Below are 17,648 nucleotides of genomic sequence, written 5' to 3' on the forward strand. Positions count from 1 at the left end.
TACACTGTCTACAGCCCAGGACCATTCTGCTGTAGTCTATACCTGGAGTCACAACTTACACTGTCTACACCCCAGGCCCATACTGCTGTAGTCTATAACTGGAGTCACAATTTACACTGTCTACACCCCAGGCCCATACTGCTGTAGTCTATAGCTGGAGTCACAACTTACACGGTCTACACCCCAGGCCCATACTGCTGTAGTCTATAGCTGGAGTCACAACTTACACGGTCTACACCCCAGGCCCATACTGCTGTAGTCTATACCTGGAGTCACAACTTACATGGTCTACACCCCAGGCCCATACTGCTGTAGTCTATAGCTGGTGTCACAACTTACACTGTCTACACCCCAGGCCCATACTGCTGTAGTGTATAGCTGGAGTCACAACTTACACGGTCTACACCCCAGGCCCATACTGCTGTAGTCTATAACTGGAGTCACAACTTACACTGTCTATACCCCAGGCCCATTCTGCTGTAGTCTATAACTGGAGTCACAACTTACACTGTCTACACCCCAGGCCCATACTGCTGTAGTGTATAGCTGGAGTCACAACTTACACGGTCTACACCCCAGGCCCATACTGCTGTAGTCTATAGCTGGAGTCACAACTTACACTGTCTATACCCCAGGCCCATACTGCTGTAGTCTATACCTGGAGTCATAACTTACACTGTCTATACCCCAGGCCCATACTGCTGTAGTCTGTAGCTGGAGTCACAACTTACACTGTCTACACCCCAGGCCCATACTGCTGTAGTCTATAGCTGAAGTCACAACTTACACGGTCTACACCCCAGGCCCATACTACTGTAGTCTATAACTGGAGTCACAACTTACACGGTCTACACCCCAGGCCCATACTGCTGTAGTCTATACCCGAGGTCACAAATTACACTGTCTACACCCCAGGCCCATACTACTGTAGTCTATAACTGGAGTCACAACTTACACGGTCTACACCCCAGGCCCATACTGCTGTAGTCTATACCCGAGGTCACAAATTACACTGTCTACACCCCAGGACCATTCTGCTGTAGTCTATACCTGGAGTCACAACTTATACTGTCTACACCCCAGGCCCATTCTGCTGTAGTCTATACCTGGAGTCACAACTAGGGTTGCAACATTCTGGGAACTTGCTTTTTCCCTGAATCCGGGAAATCCTCCTACAAGGATTTCGGGAAAACCATGAAATGTATTGAAAGTTCCCAGAATGGTGCAACCCCTAGTCATACCTTATACTACACCCCAGGCCCACACTACTATAGTCAAGAGCAGGGTTACTGTTAGGATAATTTGGTGCCGGACAATGTGACCGGCAAGATTTATATTTACCCGACATCCATATGCTTTGGGTTCTTAATGCATTAGGACATCCATATGCTTTGGGTTCTTAATGCATCAGGACATCCATATGCTTTGGGTTCTTAATGCATCAGGACATCCATATGCTTTGGGTTCTTAATGCATCAGGACATCCATATGCTTTGGGTTCTTAATGCATCAGGACATCCATATGCTTTGGGTTCTTAATGCATCAGGACATCCATATGCTTTGGGTTCTTAATGCATTAGGACATCCATATGCTTTGGGTTCTTAATGCATCAGGACATCCATATGCTTTGGGTTCTTAATGCATCAGGACATCCATATGCTTTGGGTTCTTAATGCATTAGGACATCCATATGCTTTGGGTTCTTAATGCATCAGGACATCCATATGCTTTGGGTTCTTAATGCATCAGGACATCCATATGCTTTGGGTTCTTAATGCATTAGGACATCCATATGCTTTGGGTTCTTAATGCATTAGGACATCCATATGCTTTGGGTTCTTAATGCATCAGGACATCCATATGCTTTGGGTACGTAATACATTAGGACATCCATATGCTTTGGGTTCTTAATGCATCAGGACATCCATATGCTTTGGGTTCTTAATGCATTAGGACATCCATATGCTTTGGGTTCTTAATGCATCAGGACATCCATATGCTTTGGGTTCTTAATGCATTAGGACATCCATATGCTTTGGGTTCTTAATGCATCAGGACATCCATATGCTTTGGGTACGTAATGCATTAGGACATCCATATGCTTTGGGTACGTAATGCATTAGGACATCCACCCATGGTGCTCAGAAAAGCAAAACATTGCCTGTTGCATCTTCATCCCTGCTATAAATCATAAGTGAATATAATTTTTTTTTAAAGACCAAAACATTTAGCCTAGAAAAACAAGTCGCATACACAACTTCAAAATATAATATTTGTATAATATAATTTGCGAACAAACTATCCTATAGGCTATTTATATGAACATTTTAATTAATAAATAACAACACACAGCAGTTTTCAAATACAATCTAGGCCTCTCTTATTTTATTTAATTAGGCCTAATAAATAGAAAAACATGACTGTCTACGAACACCATGGCCGGCCGGTCATGGCTAGACGGGATCCAGCTTTTGTCAAATTAATGTCAGATTTAACTTTTCGTAGCCGGTCAGGAGAATTTACACAGCAGGTTAGGAGAATTAACATAGCAGGTTAGGAGAATTAGGTTACGGTTAGGAAAACGGTTAGAGTTAGCTAAAAAGCTAAATGAATCGACTTCATTTAACAAAATTGCTTTAGAACGTAAACATTTTCTCTACGCCCCATGGCAAAATGTGCAGAATTGCAGGAAATTATGTATATATTTTTTTAAATACAAAAATAATCTTTGCCGTCACAAGGGGGGCCGCTAAAATGTTTAGCTTGCAAAGTTGATCTTGCCTAGGGCGGCAGCAGAACTGCTAGGACCGGACCTGACAAACACAATAATTTGCCTTTAATTTGCTTGTTTGCAGCGCACCTGAGCCGCTGCTGTTGGGAAGTGAAAACTGTCCAATTCCTTGGATTAGCTTGATGCACATCAGCCTCGTTACTTTGTCCTCAAGAAGGAGCGATCTTGAAGACGTCTCCACTCTGTTTTGGAGAAAGAATCCCAACTCTCTGCGGGCACACTGAAAACGGGGATAATCATCTCAATCTTTGCCAATTTTGCCCAGTTGCCCACATTTAGCTGAAGTCCTTTATGAGGACCTCACATCTTTTGCTTGAGTAAAAATAGAAACACAAATACCCGACACAAATTTCCAAGCAGCTTCAGGATTTATTAGCCTATGAAGTATATTTGCCTTTGAAGTTGGAACACATCGACTGGTATTTCCATCAATGAATAAAAAGCATTTTTTTCCCCGGCTGGTATTTCAATCAATTTGGCCGGCAACAATTTTATTTATCGGCTCTTCATTTTTTGGGGGGCCAAAAGCCGGCATTTACCGGCTAATGGAATACCTGGTCTAGAGCTAGACTCACAACTTTTCATTCACCCAATTAGAGCTGGAGTCGGGTTGCAAAACTACCGATAATTTACCAAAGTTACCAGAATGTTCTGTAATTTTGGTAATTAGCAGATGATCTATGGCAATCTATGGTAACTTTGGTAATTTATACTTTAATAACTTTTAGAAAGTGTTCATATACAGTATATAGTATTCATTTTTTATATCCGTGTTCATATTATCCATTAGTTCCTAGTAGACAGACCATATGGTTAAAGAGAAAATAGCCTAATTAATTTAAAAAGCATCTAATCAACAATGGCATTAGTTTCAATTAACTATACAACTCTTCCAACTATTGACTTTTTCCCCCCACAACTGCCACAAGTTTGGGACCAAAACATTTACAACAAACACATATTAAGATAAATAACAGTGTGTAAATATTTTTGTATATATATTTTTAGGATATTTCATGCTGAAAGCCTCGTATTAAACACCAATGGTATTCACTGATGGGATAAATTTAGGATTATGTTTTACAGCTTTGTCATTCCATTTTTGTATTTTTTTCATCTAATTTTATTATTTTATATATTTTAAATGTGTAGATAATTACAGACACCTGTGATAATCTGAAGTACCCAAAAAGGCCAATAGATGTAATTTGATGAAAATTCCATCAAATTCTTGAAAGTTACTAAAATGCTGGTAGATCACTGGTAAACTTTGAAAGTTACCAATAATATCCCCACCTTTTGGAACCCTCATACCTTTAAAGTTCACTCCCAAAACTCTCTGACACACTGTAGAGAGTTTTGAGGGTATGAGGGTTCCAGTCACAAATTACACTGTCTACACCCCAGGCCCATACTACTGTAGTCTATAACTGGAGTCACAACTTACACGGTCTACACCCCAGGCCCATACTGCTGTAGTCTATACCCGAGGTCACAAATTACACTGTCTACACCCCAGGACCATTCTGCTGTAGTCTATACCTGGAGTCACAACTTATACTGTCTACACCCCAGGCCCATTCTGCTGTAGTCTATACCTGGAGTCACAACTAGGGTTGCAACATTCTGGGAACTTGCTTTTTCCCTGAATCCGGGAAATCCTCCTACAAGGATTTCGGGAAAACCATGAAATGTATTGAAAGTTCCCAGAATGGTGCAACCCCTAGTCATACCTTATACTACACCCCAGGCCCACACTACTATAGTCAAGAGCAGGGTTACTGTTAGGATAATTTGGTGCCGGACAATGTGACCGGCAAGATTTATATTTACCCGACATCCATATGCTTTGGGTTCTTAATGCATTAGGACATCCATATGCTTTGGGTTCTTAATGCATCAGGACATCCATATGCTTTGGGTTCTTAATGCATCAGGACATCCATATGCTTTGGGTTCTTAATGCATCAGGACATCCATATGCTTTGGGTTCTTAATGCATCAGGACATCCATATGCTTTGGGTTCTTAATGCATCAGGACATCCATATGCTTTGGGTTCTTAATGCATTAGGACATCCATATGCTTTGGGTTCTTAATGCATCAGGACATCCATATGCTTTGGGTTCTTAATGCATCAGGACATCCATATGCTTTGGGTTCTTAATGCATTAGGACATCCATATGCTTTGGGTTCTTAATGCATCAGGACATCCATATGCTTTGGGTTCTTAATGCATCAGGACATCCATATGCTTTGGGTTCTTAATGCATTAGGACATCCATATGCTTTGGGTTCTTAATGCATTAGGACATCCATATGCTTTGGGTTCTTAATGCATCAGGACATCCATATGCTTTGGGTACGTAATACATTAGGACATCCATATGCTTTGGGTTCTTAATGCATCAGGACATCCATATGCTTTGGGTTCTTAATGCATTAGGACATCCATATGCTTTGGGTTCTTAATGCATCAGGACATCCATATGCTTTGGGTTCTTAATGCATTAGGACATCCATATGCTTTGGGTTCTTAATGCATCAGGACATCCATATGCTTTGGGTACGTAATGCATTAGGACATCCATATGCTTTGGGTACGTAATGCATTAGGACATCCACCCATGGTGCTCAGAAAAGCAAAACATTGCCTGTTGCATCTTCATCCCTGCTATAAATCATAAGTGAATATAATTTTTTTTTAAAGACCAAAACATTTAGCCTAGAAAAACAAGTCGCCTACACAACTTCAAAATATAATATTTGTATAATATAATTTGCGAACAAACTATCCTATAGGCTATTTATATGAACATTTTAATTAATAAATAACAACACACAGCAGTTTTCAAATACAATCTAGGCCTCTCTTATTTTATTTAATTAGGCCTAATAAATAGAAAAACATGACTGTCTACGAACACCATGGCCGGCCGGTCATGGCTAGACGGGATCCAGCTTTTGTCAAATTAATGTCAGATTTAACTTTTCGTAGCCGGTCAGGAGAATTTACACAGCAGGTTAGGAGAATTAACATAGCAGGTTAGGAGAATTAGGTTACGGTTAGGAAAACGGTTAGAGTTAGCTAAAAAGCTAAATGAATCGACTTCATTTAACAAAATTGCTTTAGAACGTAAACATTTTCTCTACGCCCCATGGCAAAATGTGCAGAATTGCAGGAAATTATGTATATATTTTTTTAAATACAAAAATAATCTTTGCCGTCACAAGGGGGGCCGCTAAAATGTTTAGCTTGCAAAGTTGATCTTGCCTAGGGCGGCAGCAGAACTGCTAGGACCGGACCTGACAAACACAATAATTTGCCTTTAATTTGCTTGTTTGCAGCGCACCTGAGCCGCTGCTGTTGGGAAGTGAAAACTGTCCAATTCCTTGGATTAGCTTGATGCACATCAGCCTCGTTACTTTGTCCTCAAGAAGGAGCGATCTTGAAGACGTCTCCACTCTGTTTTGGAGAAAGAATCCCCTCTCTGCGGGCACACTGAAAACGGGGATAATCATCTCAATCTTTGCCAATTTTGCCCAGTTGCCCACATTTAGCTGAAGTCCTTTATGAGGACCTCACATCTTTTGCTTGAGTAAAAATAGAAACACAAATACCCGACACAAATTTCCAAGCAGCTTCAGGATTTATTAGCCTATGAAGTATATTTGCCTTTGAAGTTGGAACACATCGACTGGTATTTCCATCAATGAATAAAAAGCATTTTTTTCCCCGGCTGGTATTTCAATCAATTTGGCCGGCAACAATTTTATTTATCGGCTCTTCATTTTTTGGGGGGCCAAAAGCCGGCATTTACCGGCTAATGGAATACCTGGTCTAGAGCTAGACTCACAACTTTTCATTCACCCAATTAGAGCTGGAGTCGGGTTGCAAAACTACCGATAATTTACCAAAGTTACCAGAATGTTCTGTAATTTTGGTAATTAGCAGATGATCTATGGCAATCTATGGTAACTTTGGTAATTTATACTTTAATAACTTTTAGAAAGTGTTCATATACAGTATATAGTATTCATTTTTTATATCCGTGTTCATATTATCCATTAGTTCCTAGTAGACAGACCATATGGTTAAAGAGAAAATAGCCTAATTAATTTAAAAAGCATCTAATCAACAATGGCATTAGTTTCAATTAACTATACAACTCTTCCAACTATTGACTTTTTCCCCCCACAACTGCCACAAGTTTGGGACCAAAACATTTACAACAAACACATATTAAGATAAATAACAGTGTGTAAATATTTTTGTATATATATTTTTAGGATATTTCATGCTGAAAGCCTCGTATTAAACACCAATGGTATTCACTGATGGGATAAATTTAGGATTATGTTTTACAGCTTTGTCATTCCATTTTTGTATTTTTTTCATCTAATTTTATTATTTTATATATTTTAAATGTGTAGATAATTACAGACACCTGTGATAATCTGAAGTACCCAAAAAGGCCAATAGATGTAATTTGATGAAAATTCCATCAAATTCTTGAAAGTTACTAAAATGCTGGTAGATCACTGGTAAACTTTGAAAGTTACCAATAATATCCCCACCTTTTGGAACCCTGAGCTGTGGTCAAAACATACACTACACCCCAGGCCCACACTACTACAACTAGTCACAATGTATCATTCAACTCACTAAAGTTAGAGGCAAAAATTAGGCTACAGTGCACCCCACACGACACTGCCCCACACTACACTGCCCCACACTACACTGCCCCACACCACACTGCCCCACACTACACTGGCCCAAACTACACTGCCCCACACTACAATGCCCACACTACACTGCCCACACTACACTGCCCCACACTACACTGCCCACACTACACTGCCCCACACTACACTGCCCACATTACACTGCCCACACTACACTGCCCCACACTACAATGCCCCACACTACACTGCCCACACTACACTGCCCACACTACACTGCCCCACACTACACTGCCCCACACTACACTGGCCCACACTACACTGGCCCAAACTACACTGCCCCACACTACACTGCCCACACTACAATGGCCCACACTACACTGCCCCACACTACACTGCCCACACTACACTGCCCCACACTACACTACCCCACACTACACTGGCCCACACTACACTGGCCCAAACTACACTGCCCCACACTACACTGCCCCACACTACATCCCACTAAGAATAGTAGTCACTACAACTACAGCCCACTTGAGTTAAAGCTGCTGTCAAAAATTACATTAAAGCCCTCTAGGAATAGAGTTACAACTCATTCTGCATCCCACTAGGAATTGAGTTACAACTACACTAGTCACAACTCGCCCTTCTACACCCCTCTAGGAATGGAGTTACAACTACACTAGAGTCACAACTCACCCTTCCACACCCCTCTAGGAATGGAGTTACAACTACACTAGAGTCACAACTCACCCTTCCACACCCCTCTAGGAATGGAGTTACAACTACACTAGAGTCACAACTCACCCTTCTACACCCCTCTAGGAATGGAGTTGTAACTCAAACTACAGCCAATAAGAATAGAGTTAACGTCAGTCACAACTTTTTCAACGCTAGTAGACATCTTACAGAGACCACAGCATTATAGTTAGCGGTGGAGGGTCCAACTATATACAGTGCCTTGCGAAAGTATTCGGCCCCCTTGAAGTTTGCGACCTTTTGCCACATTTCAGGCTTCAAACATAAAGATATAAAACTGTATTTTTTTGTGAAGAATCAACAACAAGTGGGACACAATCATGAAGTGGAACGACATTTATTGGATATTTCAAACTTTTTTAACAAATCAAAAACTGAAAAATTGGGCGTGCAAAATTATTCAGCCCCTTTACTTTCAGTGCAGCAAACTCTCTCCAGAAGTTCAGTGAGGATCTCTGAATGATCCAATGTTGACCTAAATGACTAATGATGATAAATACAATCCACCTGTGTGTAATCAAGTCTCCATATAAATGCACCTGCACTGTGATAGTCTCAGAGGTCCGTCAAAAGCGCAGAGAGCATCATGAAGAACAAGGAACACACCAGGCAGGTCCGAGATACTGTTGTGAAGAAGTTTAAAGCCGGATTTGGATACAAAAATATTTCCCAAGCTTTAAACATCCCAAGGAGCACTGTGCAAGCGATAATATTGAAATGGAAGGAGTATCAGACCACTGCAAATCTACCAAGACCTGGCCGTCCCTCTAAACTTTCAGCTCATACAAGGAGAAGACTGATCAGAGATGCAGCCAAGAGGCCCATGATCACTCTGGATGAACTGCAGAGATCTACAGCTGAGGTGGGAGACTCTGTCCATAGGACAACAATCAGTCGTATATTGCACAAATCTGGCCTTTATGGAAGAGTGGCAAGAAGAAAGCCATTTCTTAAAGATATCCATAAAAAGTGTCGTTTAAAGTTTGCCACAAGCCACCTGGGAGACACACCAAACATGTGGAAGAAGGTGCTCTGGTCAGATGAAACCAAAATTGAACTTTTTGGCAACAATGCAAAACGTTATGTTTGGCGTAAAAGCAACACAGCTCATCACCCTGAACACACCATCCCCACTGTCAAACATGGTGGTGGCAGCATCATGGTTTGGGCCTGCTTTTCTTCAGCAGGGACAGGGAAGATGGTTAAAATTGATGGGAAGATGGATGGAGCCAAATACCAAATACCTTTCTGCAAAAGACCTGAGACTGGGACGGAGATTTGTCTTCCAACAAGACAATGATCCAAAACATAAAGCAAAATCTACAATGGAATGGTTCAAAAATAAACATATCCAGGTGTTAGAATGGCCAAGTCAAAGTCCAGACCTGAATCCAATCGAGAATCTGTGGAAAGAACTGAAAACTGCTGTTCACAAATGCTCTCCATCCAACCTCACTGAGCTCGAGCTGTTTTGCAAGGAGGAATGGGAAAAAATGTCAGTCTCTCGATGTGCAAAACTGATAGAGACATACCCCAAGCGACTTACAGCTGTAATCACAGCAAAAGGTGGCGCTACAAAGTTTTAACTTAAGGGGGCTGAATAATTTTGCACGCCCAATTTTTCAGTTTTTGATTTGTTAAAAAAGTTTGAAATATCCAATAAATGTCGTTCCACTTCATGATTGTGTCCCACTTGTTGTTGATTCTTCACAAAAAAATACAGTTTTACATCTTTATGTTTGAAGCCTGAAATGTGGCAAAAGGTCGCAAAGTTCAAGGGGGCCGAATACTTTCGCAAGGCACTGTAAATCCCTCCTTGATACAGTTATTCTTACACAAATGAGCCCTAACCAAATAATGATGATAAGAATTATAAAAACACATCACACACTCCACCCAAACATCAGAATAGAAAACATTCATACTCATCACACTGACAGTAGAGAAACACACATCTCCCTACAGGCAAACAAGGCCAGATCGTAACAGAGAGACATTACGGTGTATGACATACTGTAACTGACCCCGAGCCCACCTGATCCTTTGCTCCACCGGCTACAGGCTTGATCACACAGGAATGAGAACCAATAACAGCACATTACACACCATATCCCTGGCTCAGACCTGCACAGACACACAAAATAATAAATAAACACTAGTACACACACACACATACATGCAAATGGATACATACACATACATACACACTCAGGAAATCACACACAAAGAAACACGCAAATACATGCACACACACTCACACGTAGTGAGCCCCAGCACAGTGAGAGAGAGAAAGACCTATAAAAGCCCAGGAAATTAACAGTCCCTGAGGCAGAGAGGGGCACAGCAGTCCTGACGTGTGTGTGTGTGTGTGTGTGTGTGTGTGTGTGTGTGTGTGTGTGTGTGTGTGTGTGTGTGTGTGTGTGTGTGTGTGTGTGTTTGTGTTCAATTTTTTGCCATTTGCGACTTGAGTATTCTGAGTCCTGAAGGGTAGATGTGCTACATTTTCAGATAGGTTGATATCTTTACATGGTTCCGAACATGTTGAAAATGTTCTCAGTTCTAAAGAGTTTGTGTCATCGTGTGCAAGCGTGCATTAGTAAGTGTGTGTGATTCGTACAGTGAAGAAATGACACAGCTGCTAAGGTCAGGAGGAGACACCGAGTGAGGGGGTCGTTGTCATGGCGACCACAGGAATAATAGAGGAGGGTGCTCAACAATGTTCCCTCTAAACTGTGTGCGGGCAGCTCGTAGTAGCCCCGAGACTACCGTGCAGCTCCCCCCAGGACTGTAGCTCAGAAGAAATATCAGCCCACAGAGAGAAGCCCTCGATTGAACATTACTCAACTTTCTAGATCAGTGGTCACCAACCAGTCGATCGACTTGTCGATATCCAAGGTATTTGTAGTCGATCGACTGGTCGATATCCAAGGTATTTGTAGTCGATCGCCAAACATTTCTGTAAAAAAAACAACGATAAAGCCTTGTGTTCCTATTTGTTTTATTTGTCTTCTGCTGTTGGTGGTAGGTGCAGCCAATTCAGCTGCCCTGCTCGCCGGGTAGGCAAACTGTTGCCATTTTGCCTTCCCGGTGGGCCCGGAGAGAAAATCAAGTGCACTATAGGCCTACCGCGGGCCAATCAGATTGCTCAGTTCACCGAGTCTGCAGTAACGTAGCAGACATAAAATAAAGCTACGGAAAAATTGATACTGTGAGATTTCAAAAAGTTTAAAACCATGACTAGAGAGAGACTATCAACGAATGCAGCAAAGAGCTGCTGTTTTTTTGAGTGAGTTCATGTTTAAGTTCTTACTCAGCACTGTCAACACTTTGTATTCAACACTTTTATAAGACATAAAATGCACGTTCTTCCTTAGCTAAGTAGCCAATAGGCAGAGGGTAGCATAATTTGTCTGATTCTCTGTAATAAGGGTATGGGTAAATTGGTTTCTTACAACACAACAACATTTTTTGTCACCGCTTTGTCTGAAGGACAAGTGGATTAACAGGTTAATGTCACACCATGTATGTTTTTTTCAAAGTCTCATGGGAATGTTGGCCTACATTGAACAGCACACATTAGCTGATACTGTAGGCTGAATGATAGAACAGCTATTTCCATGTTAAAATGTTATGGGATGCATTTTCTCCATTGTTTTTGATGGTAGGCCACTCTGGTAGGCCACTCTGGTAGGTAGGTATACATTATCATCAAATAGCCACGATAGCTTACATGGCTACAGTAAAACTGTAACTTAAAGCAGGTACAGCCTCTGTGTTCACAGTAAAACTGTAACTTAAAGCAGGTACAGCCTCTGTGTTCACAGTAAAACTATAACTTAAAGCGGGTACAGCCTCAGTGTTCACAGTAAAACTGTAACTTAAAGCTGGTACAGCCTCTGTGTTCACAGTAAAACTGTAACTTAAAGCTGGTACAGCCTCTGTGTTCACAGTAAAACTGTAACTTAAAGCTGGTACAGCCTCTGTGTTCACAGTAAACGCACTATGGAAGTTCAAGTTTGCGCTCAGCAGACCTGAAATTTTGCTCAGCTCCGACATTTTTTGAGGGAACATTGGTGCTCAGTGAAGACTGAAGAGACTGTGGGCAGGGTTAGGAGCACCCCACACTCAACATCACACTCAACACTGATGCATACAGCACCCAAAACCCACCTGCAGACACAGGACTTGACTCACATTCAACGCTCACACAATGATTAACATTGATGTAATGAGACGTAGTTGTGCTGTAGTTAGCTAATATTTTTAATTCATAGTTAATGGGTACCTTCTACCTATACACCTTAGGCTATACACTCTGTATGCATACACATGGAACATTCAAAACACAGACTCATCTCAATACAAACAGTCCACTTTCCCACTATTTTCCCAAACTTCTCCCTCCTTCTCTATCACTCTAATAACAGCATTCATAACAATCTACATGACAATCTGTGTCTTGGTCTATAATAGGGTGGCTGTGGACAGGAGTGACGCTAGTAGGATTCATGCTACCAGGGATCCTTGGGACGTGCATACCCCCATTGAAGTTCACATTTAAAATGGTAAGGGTTAAGGTTAGGGTTAGATAAGGATTATGGTTAAAGTTAGGTTAAGGTTAGGGTTAGGTAAGGTTTATGGTTAAAGTTAGGGTATGGGTAAGGGTTAAGGTGTGGTTTAGGGGTTTAGGGGTTTAGGGTAGGGACGTACCAAGGACCCTGAATAGCGACAGCCTAGCTGAAAGGAAGCGTTGCATGCTGGGACAGCAGCCTGCTGAGAGAGGGGCATTCTGGGAGGTGGTCTCCTGCAGGCAGGGCCTCTGGGAGCTGCAGCATGGTTAATGGGCCTTTCATGGCCGGGCTACAAAGCCTTTTGTCCAGGTCTAATTCAGCCTGCCCAGCACAGAGAGAAGAGCACAGGAGAGCAGAGGAGAGGGGAGGGGGAAGGAGCAGTATGGAGGGGTTGGTTGAGAGTTTGTTTGGGACCCTCTCCCTCTTTCTCTTTCTGTGCTCCTGGTGGCCACTGAGGAGTCCAGAGCAGAAACAGAAGTAGCAGTAACAACAACAAGACTCAAACACTAGCCAAGCACACAGAATTCTGGCCAACCACGCAGCAGCATTGGAAAACACCCTCAAATAGTGTTTATGACTCTCAAAAACATGTACAACGGTGGATTTGTGTGTGTGTGTGTGTGTGTGTGTGTGTGTGTGTGTGTGTGTGTGTGCGCGCGCGCGCGCGCGTGCGTGTGCGTGTGTACAGTTCATCCATGCGTGCTGGGGGTGTATCCTTATTTTATGAGTGAGCATGGCTAATTATGGGCACTGTTTAGTGTATTAGTCGAACGAACAGTGAGTGTGATCATTTCGCCTATAATATCATCAGTCCCATGCATAAATCAGAATCAAATCAAATCAAATGTATTTATATAGCCCTTCGTACATCAGCTGATATCTCAAAGTGCTGTACAGAAACCCAGCCTAAAACCCCAAATAGCAAGCAATGCAGGTGTAGAAGCACGGTGGCTAGGAAAAACTCCCTAGAAAGGCCAAAACCTAGGAAGAAACCTAGAGAGGAATACCAATAGCATTTGGATATTAACTAGCAGGGGGTGCATAAAGGATAGGCTGGACCAACCGCACACTGGCACTAACACATGGACATACACACACACACACACCACCCAAACACATCACACACACACTTCACACACTTTCACCTGAACAAGAGCAACAGGTGTCACAAACCAGCACGGCTTTGTATGCCAATGACACCCCTGCTGTGGTGCAATAACCGCTCAGGTACATGGTGGGAGTTCCTCCATTCAGCCAGGGGACAAGGTTGCCAGATTCCCACCAACCAACCCCCCCCACCCCCCCCCCACCACCACCACCACCACCAACTGGCCGTATCAAACCCCTGTGATCTTAGTCAGAATATTCAGTTACTAATGAACTGGACAGGAATGGCTCCGTTTGGCTCCCTCATTTCAAAGTGTGCTGATTGAAGTGAAGTAGAGAATTCCAGAGGCAAGCACGCGGGGGTTCTTTGCTGTGATCACTGTGGTATGAGACAGAGAGTGTGAGAGAGTAGTGAGATGCCTCTGACTGCGTCTGCCTCCTGCACACAACACGCCACAGCTGCGCTAGAGAGAGAGAGAGGCCTGCGGGCTTCAATGGACAGGGGTCAATAAAAACTCTTTGGGAACAACGCATACCAAATCAGGGGAACACACCAGTCTAGGGGGGGCGTCTTTTTCTCCCCACACCACATTTAACTTTTGTGAACTTAGTTTTTTTTTTAGCTCATGTGCTTATCTTATTAAACTCCTTTACGCACAAGTACGTACATGAGTTGAAACAACACTTTATCATCGCGCACGGCGGTAAGATCCACGGTGCGGTGAAACTAGAGTGTTTCTTGGGGGAAACTAGACGGCTTTACCAAACGTTGGGATTTAGGAGCGAGTCCCTATTGTTCAAATCCCTCCCCCTTCTTGGGAAGTGGGAGGACCCGAAAAGGCGTTGCAAAAGAGAGAATTGTTTGCAAGCTCAGTCATCCAAAAACGGCCTTTCAATGTGAGAACTTGGGGAGCCGAAGAAAATGTCGGTGGCATCGCAGTAAATTACTAAAGCAGTAGCTTTAGAGGGAAAAGAAAAAGTGAAAAGTGTTTTTTCCCTGAAAATTTACTGAAGTAAAAAGCGGAGAAGGAGATAAAGTGGTGTCGTGAGGAGTGAATTCCAAATAAAGCACGTTTTGGTAAGTTTTTACCTCTACAAGTGATCCATGTTTTGCACTACTACTACACGAAGTAATAACACATGCGTTACAAGTTAACAATATACTTGTATTCGTGGAATAACGGGTGCTATCGAGGTATCATATTTTACGCACGTATGTGTGAAAACATAATTGGTGTAAGTTTAGTGTTTCCCATGTTCTTATGTGGATGCGGGTACCTTACTAACTCTGTGAGCAACAATTGTTTTGTTTCCAGGTCTTTATTTAATTGCGTTCCATTTCAGGCCAACTCAATAGAAACAAAGACTGCGCGTAATATTTGGGATATGGAACGAAACGGTCATGAAAAATACGAATTTTGAAATGTTATTTTAGAACGGTTGTAAAATATAGTTTTGGGACTCATTGAGTGATGGTGGTAGCTTTTGGCTGCGCTATCATTTCTGCCTTCAGTTTTCGCAATTGCGTCCTTTTTTTGCAAAAATCGTTTCTCTAACTGTTCATCTTGGTGTGTGAATACGTTTTTTTTATTATGTTCGTGATATAAATATATTTGATTTGTGATTCAAAGTTCTCATTTTAAGACCAATAGTGTGTCGATTTTTGCAGGCCTTAGCCTGTAGTTGTTTCCATAGAGAGTAACATAAAACAGGCACCGCAAGCACTGCCAAATTCCATCCTCATATTATTGGTTCCATGCCTACATCTTATTTATTAGCCTGATTCACCATAAAATGGCCTGAACAGATTTTGTTTCTCATGACGCAAAGCTTTAACATCACTAATTGCGTGCTTTTAATAACCCACTCCCCTCATCATTAAACCAAACTTCCACTGTGCAAGAATAACCTTATTACAATAAATGGACAGCTGGTCAACTCTTCTGAACCATCAATGTGGTGGAATGGTGCCTAAATGTATTTTAGCTGCAAGCTGTCAACGGCGTCTCATCCCACTGGGCACAGATGTCAGTTCAACGTCTATTTTTGATTAACATTTGGTTGAGTTTTCAACAAACGTGAAATCAAAATAAAATATGACATATGACATTGAATTTAGGTTAAAAGTTGGATGAAAAAAACGGGTGTAAACTACTTAAGTAAAAATATTTTAAAGTACTACTTCAGTAGTTCTTTTGGGTATCTCTACTTAGGGTTAGGTACATTCCTAAGGAAAATAATGTACTTTTTACTCCACACATTTTCCCTGACACCCAAAAGTCCTCGTTACATGTTGCATGCTTAGCAGGACAGGAAAATGGTCCCGTTCACACACTTATCAAGAGAACATCATCAAGAGAACACCTACTGCATCTGATCTGGCGGACTCACTAAACACAAATGCATTTTATAAATGGTGCTGTCTGCTTTGCTTAATATAAGGAATTTGAAATTATTTATACTTTTACTATTTGATACTTAATTAAGTATATTTATCAAATACTTTTAGACTTTTACTCAAGTAGTGTTTTACTGGGTGACTTCCACGTTTACTTGAGTAACTTTCTATTAAGGTTTCTATACATTTACTCAAGAATGACAATTGGGTACTTCTTCCACCACTTCAAAAAATAGGAAATTCCCTTACATTGATGACTTTTTGCAAGTTTTCTGCGTTGATTCAACTTCATCACAGTTGAATTATTTAGTTGAAATGACATGGAAACAACGTTGATTCAACCAGTTTTTGCCAAGTGGGATATCATCCCTTTGCTGGGGAATGATTTCATGAGATTTTTTTTAATCCAGTGGCGCTAATGAGCGGGGGGGGGGATGATGTCGTTTTGTTATTTCGATTACATTTAGCCTGACTCACTCGCATAGAAAAAACACCACGATTAAACTGACAAGACACCATGTCAGTTGGAGAGAATAGTTTCTTTCAGCTCAATCCATGATGTTAGTTAGATTAAAGGTCGAGAAGAGTTATCTCTTCAATTAAACTGAATAAGTGAATTGGTTTAAAAAGAGGCTATGTATGTTTGGCGTTGGCTGCTGTGCCTCTGTCTGAATATAAGGAACCTCTTGTTTGGTAGCTATGGTGCGGTAGAGCTTGTTGTTGATCATCGGCGGACGGGTGGATCAAAGCTATTCTCTAATTGATTCCAGTCTGCCTGGGTTTCTCTCCTTTCCCAGTCTTCTGACCTTATTTGGTGGCGCAGTTATGAACAGCCATTAGCTATGCGCTGATGAACGCACACATTTTACCATTCCATTTCCATGCCAGCCCAACATTAACCACTCGTTGGTAACAACAGGGTTAAAGATAAGGGCTAGTCCATATGCCTATTTTGGAAAGATAACATCAGGCCTTGAAGTACTGTGAGTTGTTAAAAACACATGGCAGGTCCTTATTTTTTGTTGCCTTAATAGGTGTGTGTTTGACATTGTTTTGGTCCACTCTCAGTAGGTATGTCTTCATCTGTCCATTGGAAGCTTGGCTAGGACTCATTGGATAGATCTAGCCCTGTCTGGGTATGTCTTCATCTGTCCATTGGAAGCTTGGCTAGGACTCATTGGATAGATCTAGCCCTGTCTGGGTATGTCTTCTTGGATAGATCTGGTTCTGGCTATAGTAACATTGGGTAGGAGAGCTCTTGTACTGGCTATGTTCTGGCTATGAGTCCATGGTTAGTGGTTATACTGAGTAGGTTCTGGTTGCTGTGTCTTGT

The 17,648-nt window shown here is 41.8% G+C and overlaps 1 protein-coding gene across 1 annotated transcript in view; it reads left to right on the plus strand.

The window, feature by feature from the left end:
• Nucleotides 1–14,391: 14,391 nt before the first annotated feature.
• LOC139420263 (BOC cell adhesion associated, oncogene regulated) overlaps nt 14,392–17,648 on the plus strand; it is a 52,791-nt gene continuing 49,534 nt past the window's right edge. The window contains exon 1 of the mRNA XM_071170153.1: nt 14,392–14,995. The gene's annotated coding sequence lies outside the window, so the exon portion shown is untranslated. The remainder of the gene's footprint in view (nt 14,996–17,648) is intronic.

This window comes from Oncorhynchus clarkii, chromosome 11 (genome assembly GCF_045791955.1).
Source record: "Oncorhynchus clarkii lewisi isolate Uvic-CL-2024 chromosome 11, UVic_Ocla_1.0, whole genome shotgun sequence".
Taxonomy (NCBI): domain Eukaryota; kingdom Metazoa; phylum Chordata; class Actinopteri; order Salmoniformes; family Salmonidae; genus Oncorhynchus; species Oncorhynchus clarkii.